The sequence below is a fragment of the Lissotriton helveticus genome, chromosome 4_1 (assembly GCF_964261635.1).
Source record: "Lissotriton helveticus chromosome 4_1, aLisHel1.1, whole genome shotgun sequence".
Lineage (NCBI taxonomy): Eukaryota > Metazoa > Chordata > Amphibia > Caudata > Salamandridae > Lissotriton > Lissotriton helveticus.
In genome coordinates this window covers 1,889,790,728-1,889,805,344 of record NC_136063.1, presented here as the reverse complement: position 1 = coordinate 1,889,805,344, position 14,617 = coordinate 1,889,790,728, and the positions used below count along the sequence as shown (strand labels likewise).

General features: G+C 44.4%; 1 protein-coding gene across 3 annotated transcripts in view; it reads left to right on the top strand.

Annotated features, from left to right (window-relative positions):
• Positions 1 to 14,617, top strand: part of LOC144827735 (sodium- and chloride-dependent neutral and basic amino acid transporter B(0+)-like) — a 1,401,915-nt gene that overhangs the window by 564,774 nt on the left and 822,524 nt on the right. The gene's annotated exons all lie outside the window — the stretch shown is intronic.

The following is a 14,617-nucleotide window of genomic DNA, read 5'->3' as shown; positions in this document are numbered from 1 at the left end:
GGTCATCTTCTTTGGCTCCCCACCCAGAGTTGAATGGAACCTCTGGTTGCCATTGGATATGCCACGGCCTCCCTCCACACTAGCACTGTCAAACAACTGGGCATAATGAGGGACAGCACCCTCTTGATGACATCTCAGGTCCAGTCTGTTGCAGGTTCCTGTTTTGAGCTTTTAGGGTTGTTTAGGAAATGCATCCCCTTCTTGCTTCTTGAACATAGGAAGACCACAGTCCAGGCATTCTCCATCTCCAGACTGGACTACGTCAACGTCCTGTACCTAGGCCTCCCTGAATATTTTCTCAACAATTTACAGGTGGTCCAGAATGCAGCTGCAAGAGCGGTCCTTTTGCTCAAGTTCAGGACTCATATATCTCTTCACTCATAGCCTTGCACTGGCCTCCTGTTAAAAAAAAGGATCAGTTTTAACACCTTGGTACTCTTCTTCAAGGCCCTTCACGGAAATGGGGAAGAGTATCTCAGAAGGTGAGTCACGCACTATGTACCGCCTATAACACTGAGGTCCTCCACGTTGAGTCTGGCATCCATCCCCAGGATACACCCCGTTCGTTCTGGCAGCCGTTCCTTTCAGTTTCATGGAGCCTGCGCCTTTGACTCTCAGGAAGATGTCCAATGTGACCATTTTCAAGAAAATGCTTAAAACCCAGCTTTTCTGTAACTAACTCCCAGTCTCCTGCCCCATTGGGCAGCAGTGGGTCTGTTGGAGTCTTTGCAGTGCAAGGACACTCTTTCCGAGTAGCTGTGCACTCTTTAAATGCACTTTCATTCATTCATTCATTTACATCACTAAAATCATTATTTGGTCTATTCAGTAACATGGAAAGTACTGATGAAATTGGCCACCAACATTTTTGCGATGGGGAGCTCCTTACCTTTTCATAGGTTTTTTTTTCTATAGACACGAGTGAATGATAGATGTTTCACATGGCACATGTTCCATTTAGGGACATGTGCTGGGAAAATTGGTGCTCTCTGATAGAGCATGGTATATATGCCAATTTTGGTTGCCTACAGTTGACAGTCACTTAGGTATGATAAGGGTGCCCTACCTGTGGTTGGTCTAGACATTAGGCTGGAATTAAAATGTTCTCCCAGGTATCCTTCTATAACAAACATTATAATCCATCATTATCAAATATATACTGATGGCACTTGTGAGTACTGGATAATAGTCTTCTAAATTTGTGTTCAAAATACCTAAATCTCTGTACAGCACTATGTTACTCTGGTCACCATTTTCAAAGCAATTACAATGAATTAGTAAGATTTATTTGTTTTCAGTACGTAGTGTTAATGAAACCTATTAACAAAGGTAAATTTGTCAATGAACAACAGAATTTACCTCAGTACCAGGAATATACAAAGGCAATCCAGGCAGGTGTACGATCTTTAAGTGGTGTGAAGATCTACTTCGTACGGGTGGAGATAGCCACACCTGTAAATCTCACTCCAGGGGTGAAATTGTGGGCGTTCCAGCGCATTCTAAGGCATGGTTTGCCTTGAACGTCTGTGCATGCCTACAGGCAAGTATGTCTGTGGGCATTCACAAATGATTTTCCTTTTGTTCACCAGCCTGGATCAGGGTAGTATTTTCACTTTAACAAATTGCTGGCATGAATATCCTTTCCCGGATTCCAAAAGAAATGGATCATCCTAAAATGTGGTGCAGGTGTTAAGGAATGGGTTTTACCATAAGGAAAAAAAATCCCCTGTGGACAAAAAAACAAAAAAATAATGTGCATATGCTTGTGGGACCACCATTCCCCTTGTTGTATGTAGTTCTGCTACGGAGACCTCCATACATATGAGATGCATTCACCCCTAGGAAGTCATATGATTTTTCAAGGAATCCACATGGAAACCTGTGCCAGGCTCAGCTTTCCATGCAGATTCCTTGAGAAACTTGTGAATTAAAAAAATAGAAAATCTGCAGTGGGGCATAAATGTGAATGAATTATACAATTGTGAATTACAAAAAATGGTGTATAATTTAACCCCTTCGGTGCTCATGACGAGCTCAGCTCATCATGGCATATACCTCTCAGGCGCTGAGCTCGTCATGACCACACCAGTTTTTATTGCTGTCCAGCACAGGAGAAGAATCTCATCAGCAGCGATGTGGTTAAGAAATTACCGAATTTTACCGATTCAGTATTTTCGAATCGGTAAATGCTATATAGCTAAAAATTCGGTAAAAATTACAGAATTGTTAAGATTTGGTATTTACCAATTGCCATTCATTCCTATGGACCTGGATGCCCATAGGAATGAATGTCAATTACCGAATCGGTAAATACCGATTCGGTAAAATAGGGAAAGAGTCATTGACACCCTGTTGCACACCTGAATAGTGCTTGTGTGCACATGTGGCACACATATATGCCCTAAGGGCATGTATGTCTGCCACATGACACTGGTGTAAATGCACAGATTTGCGTATACAGAGGTATTAGTTATTTAGCACCAACTAATAGTTGGTGGTAAATAACGAATCCTTAATGCACAGAAGCACTCTTCAAAGTGCTTCCTACATGTCATTTACCGATTCGGTAAATACCGAATCGGTAAATGATGATTCGGTAAATACTGAATCTGTAAATTGTCCCCCTACATACCAAAAGCCTATTACCGGTCGTAACGACCAAAATTTGTTGATTTTGTCCGCTACCGACCGGTAATAGCCGTCCTACATCTGGCCCTAGATCTTTAAACCACATGTATATCTGTAGATATTCTATGTATACTCAACTTTGGGATGCTTAGAGTATGTTTTCCATTTTTATGAACTTTGTAAAGAATGGTGATTTCTATAGATTTATGCTAAAGAAAGAAATAATGCACTTTTGGTTTGAGGAAAGTCTTTGAAAGATGTGTTGCTGTAGCATCCAGGTGACCATATGAATTACAATAAACAAGGCTTTATTACTCAGATAATTCTTCTGGGGCTGGAGTTCTTTATGACAATTGCTGAGTCACATATGTTTTAGTTATAATAGGACTGTTCTGAATCACAGCACACACTGAGTACTGACAAGGAAAGATGGACATGGGCTCTGGAGGCAATTTGTGTGGGGTATCTGTCTGTCTCTCTATGAGTCTATCAATCTATCTATTTGTCAACCTATCCTTCATCCATCTAACCTTCCATCCATATATCTATCACTGAAATTCACTAGTTATAGTCATCCCAAGCAACTACAATTTGTGCCCTTAAGTAAATATAACTCGCACCTGCACCATGCACAGTTTTGTCATGTGTTGTCATCTCAGATGTTGCAGTGATGTTATAGAACATCATGAGTGATGTAATATGTGCAGCCAGGCCCTACAACTAATCTCCTACATGCAGCTAACCCTAGGCTGAACATGGCCTTTGGCAGTGTACAGTGGGAGTTAGGCCACAAGGCCTGGCCTGTGGCCTGATCCTGTAGCCAACCCTCATGGCCAACCTCCCGAAAGGCAGACAAATTTGGGGATCCCATCCCCCAGGGTCATATATATTGTAAAGGGGGCACATGGCCCTCCTCCCCAAGGCACTTTGGGCCCCCGGGATCCCATGGGCACGAGTTTTAGTTTCTTGAAATAACTATCACTGGTCAATATCTGTGTTTTTTAAAGTTTAAAACATTACCTTGAAATTTAAATTTCCACATCATTATAACGTCAATGTAACCTTTGTTTTTTTCCCATTAAATTACTATGTTTTTAATCGTAAAGTACTGAATTATTACTTTATGTAAAACTAATTCCCGGCTCAAACATGGCCTTTGACCATATGCTGCAGACGTTTGGCCGCAAAACCCTGTCCTGTGGCCAGGCCCTGCATCTAACCCCTCACAGGCAAGCACATGCAGTTAGTCTCACAGGTTCTGGTTGACCTCGGCCAGACTTACTGACTTTTTTAAAAAGTCACAACACCAACATACAAAAAATGGGGCTATTTGCATTATCAAGCGGTGAGCTTATAAATATATATAAATCAGATCTATCATCTTGCTCCAAAAATCACCAATATTTTTTCTAATATATATTTAAGTAATTCACACAATGCAATGTTTAATAACAGTGGTTATTATAAAAATGTTTAATAAAGTTTGAATAAAAAAATATGTCTGAGTCTTTTTTTTTTTCATTATTGAATGTCTTTTTTTTTAACTGTTTTTATTGTTTTAAACAGCAAAAGGGAAGTAATGACAGCGTACAAAGAATTATGTAATGCGATTTGATGGTACACATTCAAAATCTTAGCATAGTGAAGTAAAGACTGTTCTATTTTCATATAAACTTTCTCTCTCGTCTCCCTTCCATCCCATCCCCCAGAATGTCCTCAATCTTCATCCGAGCTCTCCTCTTCTGATTCTGGTAAAGGTTCACAAATATCGCCCGTATACTCATTCCAAGCAGTCCAGATATTAGTCGATTTCCTGTGGCATTTACGGTTAACATACACTGTTCGCTCTGTTATCATCAGTACATCCATATCTCTACACCAGGTCTCCAGAGTGGGTGTCACAATTGCTCCCCATTTCTGTGCAATATTACGTTTTGCCACCATGAGTCCCAGTGTCACCCATATCTGACCGTATCTTGTAAGGTCATTTGGTTCCTATATATTAAGCAAACACCTGCGTGGGTTAGGGAGAAGCGACACCCCCATCACCTGTGATATTGTGCGCATTACTTGCCGCCAGTTTTCCAACACCACTGTGCAGTCCCATATTGTGTGAAGGAATGTTCCTTCCTCTCCACACCCTCTAAGGCAATATGGATGTTGTGCTCTGTGAATTTTGTGTAGCATGGTCCTGGTGTAGTAAACCCGATGTAAAATCTTGAGCTGTATTAGTCGGAACCTTGCAGATATCCCCACTTCTCTAGGAGAGGCCAGTGCCTCTTGCCATTCCAAATCATCCATATCCCGTAATTCAGCCACCCACTTCTCCCGCAGAGCTATTGTCGGTTCGGCATATTGTTAATCAGCTTTCTGTATGTAAAGGACGTGGCCCATCTCTGCATGTAGTCAGTGAGGAGTCGGTCCTCCAACGGGGCTGATTCGGGGACCGTTGTGTCTGGCGGTATCGCTGCCAGCAGTGCATGCCTAATTTGTGTGTATCTGTAGGAATCCGTAGGGCCCAATTCATATTGTACTTGGAGTTGGGTGAATGGAATCTCCGCACCCCTCTCCCAAAAGGTCTCCCACTGTGTAGATACCTATGGCATCCCACCGGTCAAATCCCTTACTGCGTCTCAACTGTCCCAGTTTTTTGGTGTCCCATAGTGGAGTGAGTTTAGTGATAACTCCCCCCAACCCAGTTTAGTTTGGGTCGTGTGCCAAAGTGTGACTGTGTGCTTAGTAGGGCCATCCAAATGCCGTATTAGTCCCTTGTTATAAAGGGGTGCAAGCATATTGTTTGTGCCCAGTTGTTCTCTATCTGCTCTGTATGCCGGGTCATCTTGCGCAGCATGAATCCACTGGTTTATGACTTTCAGGTGTGCAGCCCAATAGTATAATTGAATGTCAGGGAGTGCTATCCCGCCCTCATACCAACTTTTGTGCAGTTTTGCTCGCGCAATACGCGCAGGGCTATGGCCCCAGAGTAGTGTGCCACTTGTGCATGTACTTGTTTAAAATACCGGAGTGGGACAGGAAACGGAGTGGTATCAAGGGCATTTAAAAATCATGGGAGCGCCATCATTTTATATAGTGCCGCCTTACCCAGTAACGTGAGGGGCAGGGATGCCCAATGAGGCACATCTCTTTTCAACCGTGCTAGGGGCGGCGCCAGGTTCTTGGCAAAAAAATGTTTTGGGTCGTTCGTGATGTGAATGCCCAAGTATTTAAAAGATTCAGTGGTTTTCACGAGTGGACAATGGGGCGGCAGACATGGCAATCCACCTCACAGGACATACAGGACCGATTTAGACCAGTTTATTAGATAGCCTGACATCTCCCCAAAGACGCGGCAGAGGTGGAGGAGCTCAGATACAGAGCGTTCCGGGTTGGACAGGTACACCAATATGTCATCAGCATAGAGGGATATACGCTCCTCCCAGCCGTCTCTCCACTGTATTCCTTTCAGCAAGGGGGTCCCTCTGACCAAAACTGCCAGGGGTTCTAAAACCAGCGCAAATAGGAGCGGTGACAAGGGGCAGCCCTGTCGTGTCCCCCTTGCCAATGGTATCTCCCCTGATGTGTGGCCGTTAGCCAACACCCTAGCCAAAGGCTTCGTGTATAAGAGCTTTATCCACGCACAGAATCTGGGGCCAAACCCCAGGCGTGGAAGTATCGCAAAGAGATATGTCCATTCGACCATGTCGAAGGCCATCTTTGCGGTTAATGATAGTATTATCGCTGGGCTTGACAACGAAGAGGCCTTTGGACCATGGAGGCGTCGGAGATTTAATGCTGTGTTCCTGTTAGGCATGAAGCCCGATTGGTCAGGGTGTATTAACCGTGACTGGTGGGGTATTAATCTAGAGGCCAACAGTTTAGCAACAATTTTTGCTTCTGCCTTCAGTAAGGATATTGGGCGGTAGGAAGTGCACTCAGGCATAGGTTTGTCCGGTTTGGGAATCGCTACAATTGCCGCTAGTCGCTGATCTAGCGGTAGTTCGCCCCTTTCTAGGCTGTCTGTATACATTGCCAGCAGAGGCGGGCTCACGGTCTCCGCCATCTGTTTGTACCATTCAATTGGGATGCCGTTCGGACCCAATGCTTTTCCAGATTGAATCGATCTGATTGCTAATTGCAATTCCCCAACCCTAAGGTTTGCCTCCAGTTCTTGGGAAGCCTCCTGTGTCAGTGTGGGCACCTCTATATTCCTCACAAATTCTGCTTCCACATCCTCCTTTATCAATGATGTTGGTGTGTAGAGTTCCTGGAAGTGCTGCGCCAACGTGTTTACTATTGTCTCTGGATCTGTCGTGAGATGACCATTAGGCTGCCGTATCTCACGAATTCCCCTGCCATTTGTCCCTCTCCTGTCTAACCATGCCAGCAGCTTGCCCGTTTTGTCTCCTATGTCATATATTTTCTGTCGCGTCTTTACTATATGAGTTCCCGCCTTCTCCGGTAGGTGCATTTTGTATTGTTGTTGCCTAAGGTGTAGGGTATGTACTGTGTCCGGTGTGGGGTTTGCAGCGTGTTCTGTAGTAGCCGTTTGTAGTGCTAACTCCAATGTTACGAGTTCCTTCTCTTTATCTCTCTTATGACCCGTAATAGAGGCTATGGCCTGTCCCCTTAAGACTGTCTTATATGCCTCCCATACAATAGAAGGTGAGGAGATCGATCCCGCATTTTCCATAAAATAATGTTTTGTGCTCGTCCGTAGGGTCCTCTTAATTTGGGGAACATGGAGATACCCTGGGTATATAGGGTATATCCGTCGGAGGGACGTTTTGTGGTAGGAGAATTGCAATACGACCGGAGAATGATCCGATATTCCCCTAGGTTTGATGTCTACTTCTACCAAACTTTGTAAGCCCGATCCGAACATCATATAATAGTCGATCCTGGATAGACTATTATGCACAGTAGAGTGAAACCTGTATTGACGCGCTGTGGGGTGGAGGTGCCTCCAGACGTCTGTCAGGCCTATGGCTTCTGTGAATCCCCGGAAGCGCGAAGTGCCAGTAGGTGTTAGTCGGGCAGATACCTGTCCTCAAGGCCTCCATTGTGGCATTGAAGTCCCCTCCCATAACGAGCTCACCCTCAGGCAGGGCCAGGAGGAAATCGCTTAATGCCGGGAGTGCATTCACATTGCCAAAATGCACACAAGTTCACTGGAGACATTTCCTTGTTGTCCATTACGGTGATGTAGTATAGAATATGCACCAGACATTAACACAAGTTAGCACTCACTAATTAACCAATAGAAGGTACTCCAGTTGGGTAGATATTCTGTGCAAAACAGTGAACTCTTTTTGGATAAAGGGGCAAGTTATGTAACTGTTCTGACCTAGTCACTCAATCAGCTACTGACACACCCACACAGCTACTTGCACACCCACTCACAGACATATACAGCTACTCACACATCCACTCACTGACTCACACACCCACTCACAGTCCCTTAAAACTACTCACACACCCACTCATACAGACAATCACAAATCCACTCACAGACCCATACATCCACTCACACACCCATTCAAACACCCATGCAGCCAATCAACCATACCCTCATACCTACTCACACACCCACTCATACACCCATAGAGACAATCACATACCCAGTACCTAGCCCATACAGCTACTCACACACCCACTCACAGTTCCATGCTGCCACTCACACCCCATCTCACTGACCTATAAAACCACTCACACACTCACTCTCAAAGGTTACAAGTTATAGTTCAGAAATACATTTTAAAAAGCTTAAAAATTCACTAAAGAAAATAAAGTTTACAGAAACATTATAGTTTGGAAATAAGATTTAAAAAACCTTAGAAATTCACTTGAAAAGCAAAGGTTACAGGGATATTATAGTTAGGAGATAGCATTAAAAAACCTTAGCAATTCACACAAAAACAATGGTTACAGTGGCATTATAGTTAGGCTCAGATTTGATACTCATAAAACCATACAAATTCAGCAGTTATAGTTACCTGATCTAACTATAACTTACGCTCCAGCAATGCACTACTTATGACCTCACATATTTTATTACTCATGACATGGTCAATGACATCACTGATGGCATCTCAAATGACGTTCACTGATGGCATAATCTACAAAACCACTCACACACTCACTCATAAACCCATACAACCACTTCTACTATCATACCCACTCAATCACATACACTCTGCCTAACACACTGATACAACCTCTAATATGCCACTCAAACACCCGCACTATCACTCACATACCCATTCACAAACCCATACAACCATTCACACACTCACTCACTCATTCATAGATACACTTACATACTCACTTGCTCACCTATACTGCCACCCACACACCCACTCACCCAATTAGCTACTATCAGAGGTACTCACTCAACCATACACCTACTCACACATCCATTAACTCACCCGCAAAACCACCTACATACCCATTTACTCATCTATACAAGCACTTATATGACCACTTACTCATCTATACAGCCTCTCATGCAGACACTGACTGCAATACAGCTACTCACACAACCACTCACTTACCCACCCACTTAAATAGCCACAAACTCACCAATACACCCACCTACATACCCAGTCATTCACCCATAGAGCCACTTACATATTCGCTTACTCACAGATACTGATACTCACACACCCACTCACTCCCCAATACAGCAACTCGCACAGCCACACTCACCCATACAGCTATTCACATACCCACTTATTCACCCATACAGCCACTTAAACACATTCACACACCCATACAGCCTCTCAGACAGCCACTAACATTCAGATTCAGACAGTTACACAGCCACTCAGATGATGATGCATATGTGAGAAATAGTATAGCTCCTTAGTAGTACAGAAAGAATAGTAATTTAAGTTATGCAGTAGCTTATTATATATATCTTTCAGTCTCAGAAAGATTTACAAAACATTGGATAATGTCATCAGTGATACCATTTCAGATGTCATTAGTGATGTCACTGACTATGTCATGAGTGATGTAATATATGAGGTCATAAGTAGCGCATTGCGGGAGCATTCGTTATAGTTAGCCCCGGTAACTATATCTGCTGAATTTCTATGGTTTTATGCTTGTAAAATATGAGCCTAACTATAACATCCATGTAACCTTTAGGTGTTTAGGTGAATTTCAAAGGGTTTTAAAAACATTTAAATGTTATTTCCCAGCCATAATGTTCCTCTAACCTTTTTTTATTAGTGGGTTAGTGTGTAACTGTATGGCGTAGTGAGTGTGGGAGAGTGACTGTGTGTATGGCGGAGTGGGTGAATAAGTGGATGTGTTAGTGGTATATAGGTGAGTAACTGGGTATGTGAAAGGCTGTATAGGTGAATGATGGGGTATGTGGGTGACTGCATGGGTCAGTGAATGAATGTGAGCGTGGCTGTATGGATGAGGGTGTGCGTGTGTCAGTAACTGTATAGGTGAGAGAGTATGTGTTAGTGTCTGTATGAGTATGGGAGTTGGTGTGTGTGTATCTGTATGGGTATGTAGCTGTGTGACTGACTGTATGGGTAACATCCTAGGTGTGTGAGTAGCTCTATGGGTGACTGACTGTGTGAGTGGCTGTATGAATGGATATGTCAGTGGCTGTATTAGTGACTTAGTGGCTGTATTGGTGGCTGTATGGGTGAGTGAGTGGATATGGTTGTAGATCTATGAATTAATGAATGGGTGTGTAAGCACTGGCATGGGTCTGTGAATGGTTTGTGAATGGTTGTGTGGGAGAGGGTGTATGAAAGGTTCTAAAGGGGAATGCGTGCTTGCGTCAGTGATTCTATGGATGCTGTCATCAGTGATGCAATTTGAGATGTCATGAGTGATGTCAGGGACCATGTAATGAGTGATGCAATATGTGAGGTCAGAAGCAGCGCATTGTGGGGGCACAAATTAGGGTTAGCTGAGCTAACTATAACTGCTGAATCTCACTGGTTTTGTATGAGTGAAACCTGAGCCTAGCTATAATTCCCCTGTGACCTTTGGTATTTTCAATGAATTGCTAAGGTTTTTGTAATTCTATTTTTGAAATATAATGTGCATGTAACCTTTGTTTTTTTAAGTGAATGTCAATGTTTTTTTAGGTAGTAGTTGCTTTTGCAGAGTGGTGGAAAAGGAGTGCTAGGCCTCTGACCAGCTTTGATCAGCTCTCAGGAATCCCATTGTCTAGGACGTAGAGGAGGTACCTGGAGGGCTACTTGGCCCCAAGGTCCATCAGGTGTAAAGTGGACTTCATCCCCCAACCAGTAGTGCACCAGAAGGTGTGTTTGCAGAGTGGTGGATATAGTGGGCATGGCCTTCAAAGACTTGTTAGCAATCCCCCTGTGTGGGACTTACTGGAAGTAACAGGAGGGGTAGTTGAATGAATGAATTAGGGTGGTTTTTTGTATAGAGCAACGTTCAATCCAACGAGCATCTTGGTGCTTTTGAGGACAGAAAGAAAAACAGGTCTATGAAGGTGAGAGCGCTAAATAGCACAGGAGAGAGGGAGACTTAGAGAGGGATGATTAGATAAGTGGTAGCGCTAGGTGGTCTGCAGTGGCGAAAATCCATGTTCTGAGGATGTTCATGAAGGTGAGTTTCGTGCGGGTATGACTCAACTTAGTAGGAAGGGCGTTCCAGGCTTTTGTGCCTAGTACCGCCATGGATTTTCCACCCCTTTCAATTTGAATTTTGGGACAGTTAGCAGGTTTTCTGATGTGGACCGCAGAGTTCGTTTAGTGTTATAGCTCTGTATGTTAGATCTCAGATATTCCGGACCAGATTCACTCACCGCTTTATAGGTGGTAGTCAGGATTTTGAATAGGATCCTTTTATTGACTGGTAACCAGTGGAGTGTATTCAATGCCTCAACTGAGGAGGAGCGCCTAGGGAGCCTGAGTACCAGCCTTGCGGCAGCATTCTGGACTATCTGTAGTCTGTTCACAACAGCCTTTTTTGTTCCTGCATAGAGACTGTTGCAGTAGTCCAGACGAGACAAGATCAGGGCCACCGCAACAGTCTTCCTGGCATGCAGTGGGAGTAGGTCAAATAATTTTCTGAGGGTTTTTATAGTTTGGAAACACATGCCTGCAATGGTGAGAGCTTGCTTATGGAAGCAGAGCTTTGGGTCGAATTTTATTCCTAGATTTCTTGCGGTATCAACTGTAGTGGGTGGGGATCTGAATCAGAAGGCCACCATTGGGTGGGTTTGAAGACATTAGATTTTACGAACAGCATGATTTCCGTTTTTGAGCTATTGCAGATGAGGTGGTTTAGTTTCATCCAACTCATTACTACGGTGAGGCAGTGGTGGAATTTTTCTTCCATTGCTGTGGAGTTTTTGTCTAGAGGGAGAATCAGTTGCGTGTCTTCAGCGTAGGCAATTGATTTAATATTGAAAGTAGCAAACAGCGAGAGAAGTGGTGACATATATGGATTAAAAAGTGTAGGACTCAGGGAAGAGCCCTGATGAACCCCTGATGATAGCCAATTCCCCTCTGATCAGTAGCTTCCAAGTGTTACAATCTGATTCCTTTTGTCTAGGAATGAGGCAATCCAAGCCAGAGCCTTGTTGTTTATTCCGCTATAGTTCAGTCTGTCTCTCAAAATGTCGTGAGAGACAGTATTGAACGCCGCTGATAGGTCCAACAGAATCAGTACTGCTTACTTGCCCTGATCCATGGCAAATTTGAGGGTATCAGTAGTGTGTAGCAGCACTAACTCTGTTGAATGGCCTGGCCTGAATCCCGATTGCTTTGGATGTAGGATGTTGGTTTCTTTCAGGAATTCGTTAAGTTGGGCATTAACTACTTTCTCCGTAATTTTACTAAGGCACGGTAACAGGGAGATGGGTCTAAGGTTTGTGAGAGTGGCGGGATCCGAAAGTTTCTTTTTTTGGAGTGGCTTGACTGCAGCAGTTTTTCAGAGATCAGGGATTTTTGCAAACTTAAACATGGTATTGATAATCTGGTTGATAACGGGGTTTACTATGTCCACCAAAGCATGAAGAATTTTTGGCGGACATGGGTCGAACGGAGATCCTGACTTGCAGGACAGGATGGCCTGTCTGGATTGTTCTAGATTGATTTCTTTGAAATTAGAAAGTTCTTTAAAAGTTTCTACATTTTGGGTTATGTTATTGTTAGCGGGTTAGAGGAACTCTCGGAGACAGGAAATGGTTTTAACCTGGCTTTTATTGGCTTTAACAGTTTCTTTCTCCTAGGGCTGAGTCCTTAATAGGGTAATGTCATTTCTGGTTCCTTGTTGGGAGCTTTCTACATCTTTTAGTTCAGGAGTATTGGTAATGGGGCATTTCAGATGATCTCTGTAGAGTACGGCTATGCCTCCTCCCTTTTTCCCGATTCCAGCCTGTAGATGGTATAACCCTGAGGGAGTGCCTAGGCTATATCTGGGTTTGAGCATTCAGTTAGCCATGTTTCAGTGACAAAAAGGCAGTCAAAGTTGTGGTCTGTCAGCAGGTCATAAACGTGTAGGGCGTGTTTTGCTAGTGATCTTGCGTTTATGAAACCGCACTGAAATTGTTTATGAGAGGTGTTGGCCTTGGGCGTGATGTTGAGCTTAGTCTTTGTGTTGGGCTCATGAGTGATAATGTATTTGCAAGTGGGACAAGTACTGGTGGTTTTATTGATTTCTGTGAGAGGTATGATTTGACAGTTTCTAACCTTTAGGTTAAGAGCCCGTAGTTCTCCTGCAGTGCATTGAAGTCTTGGGGGTAAGCCTGCAGCATTTCTGGCCCTGGCCGCGGTCCTGGCGCAGACGGGCACAGACGGGCTTGCCTTTGGCGTGCTCGCTGGACGTGTCTGCTGTGGCATAAAGCTTAAATGCCCTTGAGGTTCCCGCCACTGGGCCGGCGAGCTGTTGGGGGGGCATGGCCTCAGTGGGCGGAGCTGCGTTTCTCTGCTCAAGCGGCACTTGCAAGCCGTGGCAGACCGGAAACGCAACCCTGTCAGCTAAAACAAATGATCTCTAAGACAATGCGCGGCACAGATGAGCCTCTATCCATGAATAGTTCTAAAAAGAAAGGTGGGCAATGCTAGAAGGGCAATGTTTTCAAACTGACACACAATATTTAAGTAGTAGACATATTTTTTTGTATAAACAGTAGTTCAAAAAAGAACGTGTATCTCGCGTCTCTCCCACAACACAGACCTGTGTCCATAGGGGCCAACAACCCCTCCTGTTACCTCCAGTATGTCCCACACAGCAGGATTGCTGAGAGGTTTTCAGAGGCCAAGCCACCTTTCTCCATCACTCTGCAAATGCGCCTCCTGGTGCACTACCAGGAGGCGCATCCTCCTGGTAGTGCACCAGGAGGATGTGGTCCCCTTGGCTATTGAGGGTCTTTGGGGCTAGTTAACCCTCCTGTTACCTCGAGTAAGATCCACACAGCTGGATGTCTGAGAGGTCATCAGAGGCCATGCCCCCTTTCTCCACCACTCTGCAAATTCACCTCCTGGTGCACTACTTGTTGGGGTAAGTAGTTCACTTTACTCATGTGGCCCTCAGGAGAAAAGTGGAATTCATTCCCCAACCATCAGTGTGCCAGGCGGTGCATTTGCTGAGTGGTGGGGAAAGGGGGCGTGGCCTCCAAAGATCCCTCAGCATTCCTCCTTTGTGGGGCTTACTGGATGTATTAGGAGGGTTTGTTGCTCCCAAGGACCGGATGGAGCCAAGTGGACTTCATCCCCCAACCAGCAGCTCCCCAGGAGTGGTGGGGAGGGGCGGGCCTCTGGTGAGTTGCTGGGCTTTTTAAAATATTTTTATTTTCATTTTTTTCTACACAGTCCTCCTTCCCTGTGCTGATTTTGGTCTTGGGTAACCCATCCCCCGTTCCCCCAGAGCACAGCCTTTCTTTTGTTTTTAGGTTTAGGGAGAAGGGCTACATGGCCCCCCTCTCTGGCATATTTCAGCTCTGGGGACACCATCCCCTGGGTCCTGCCCTGCTTTACCTATTTAT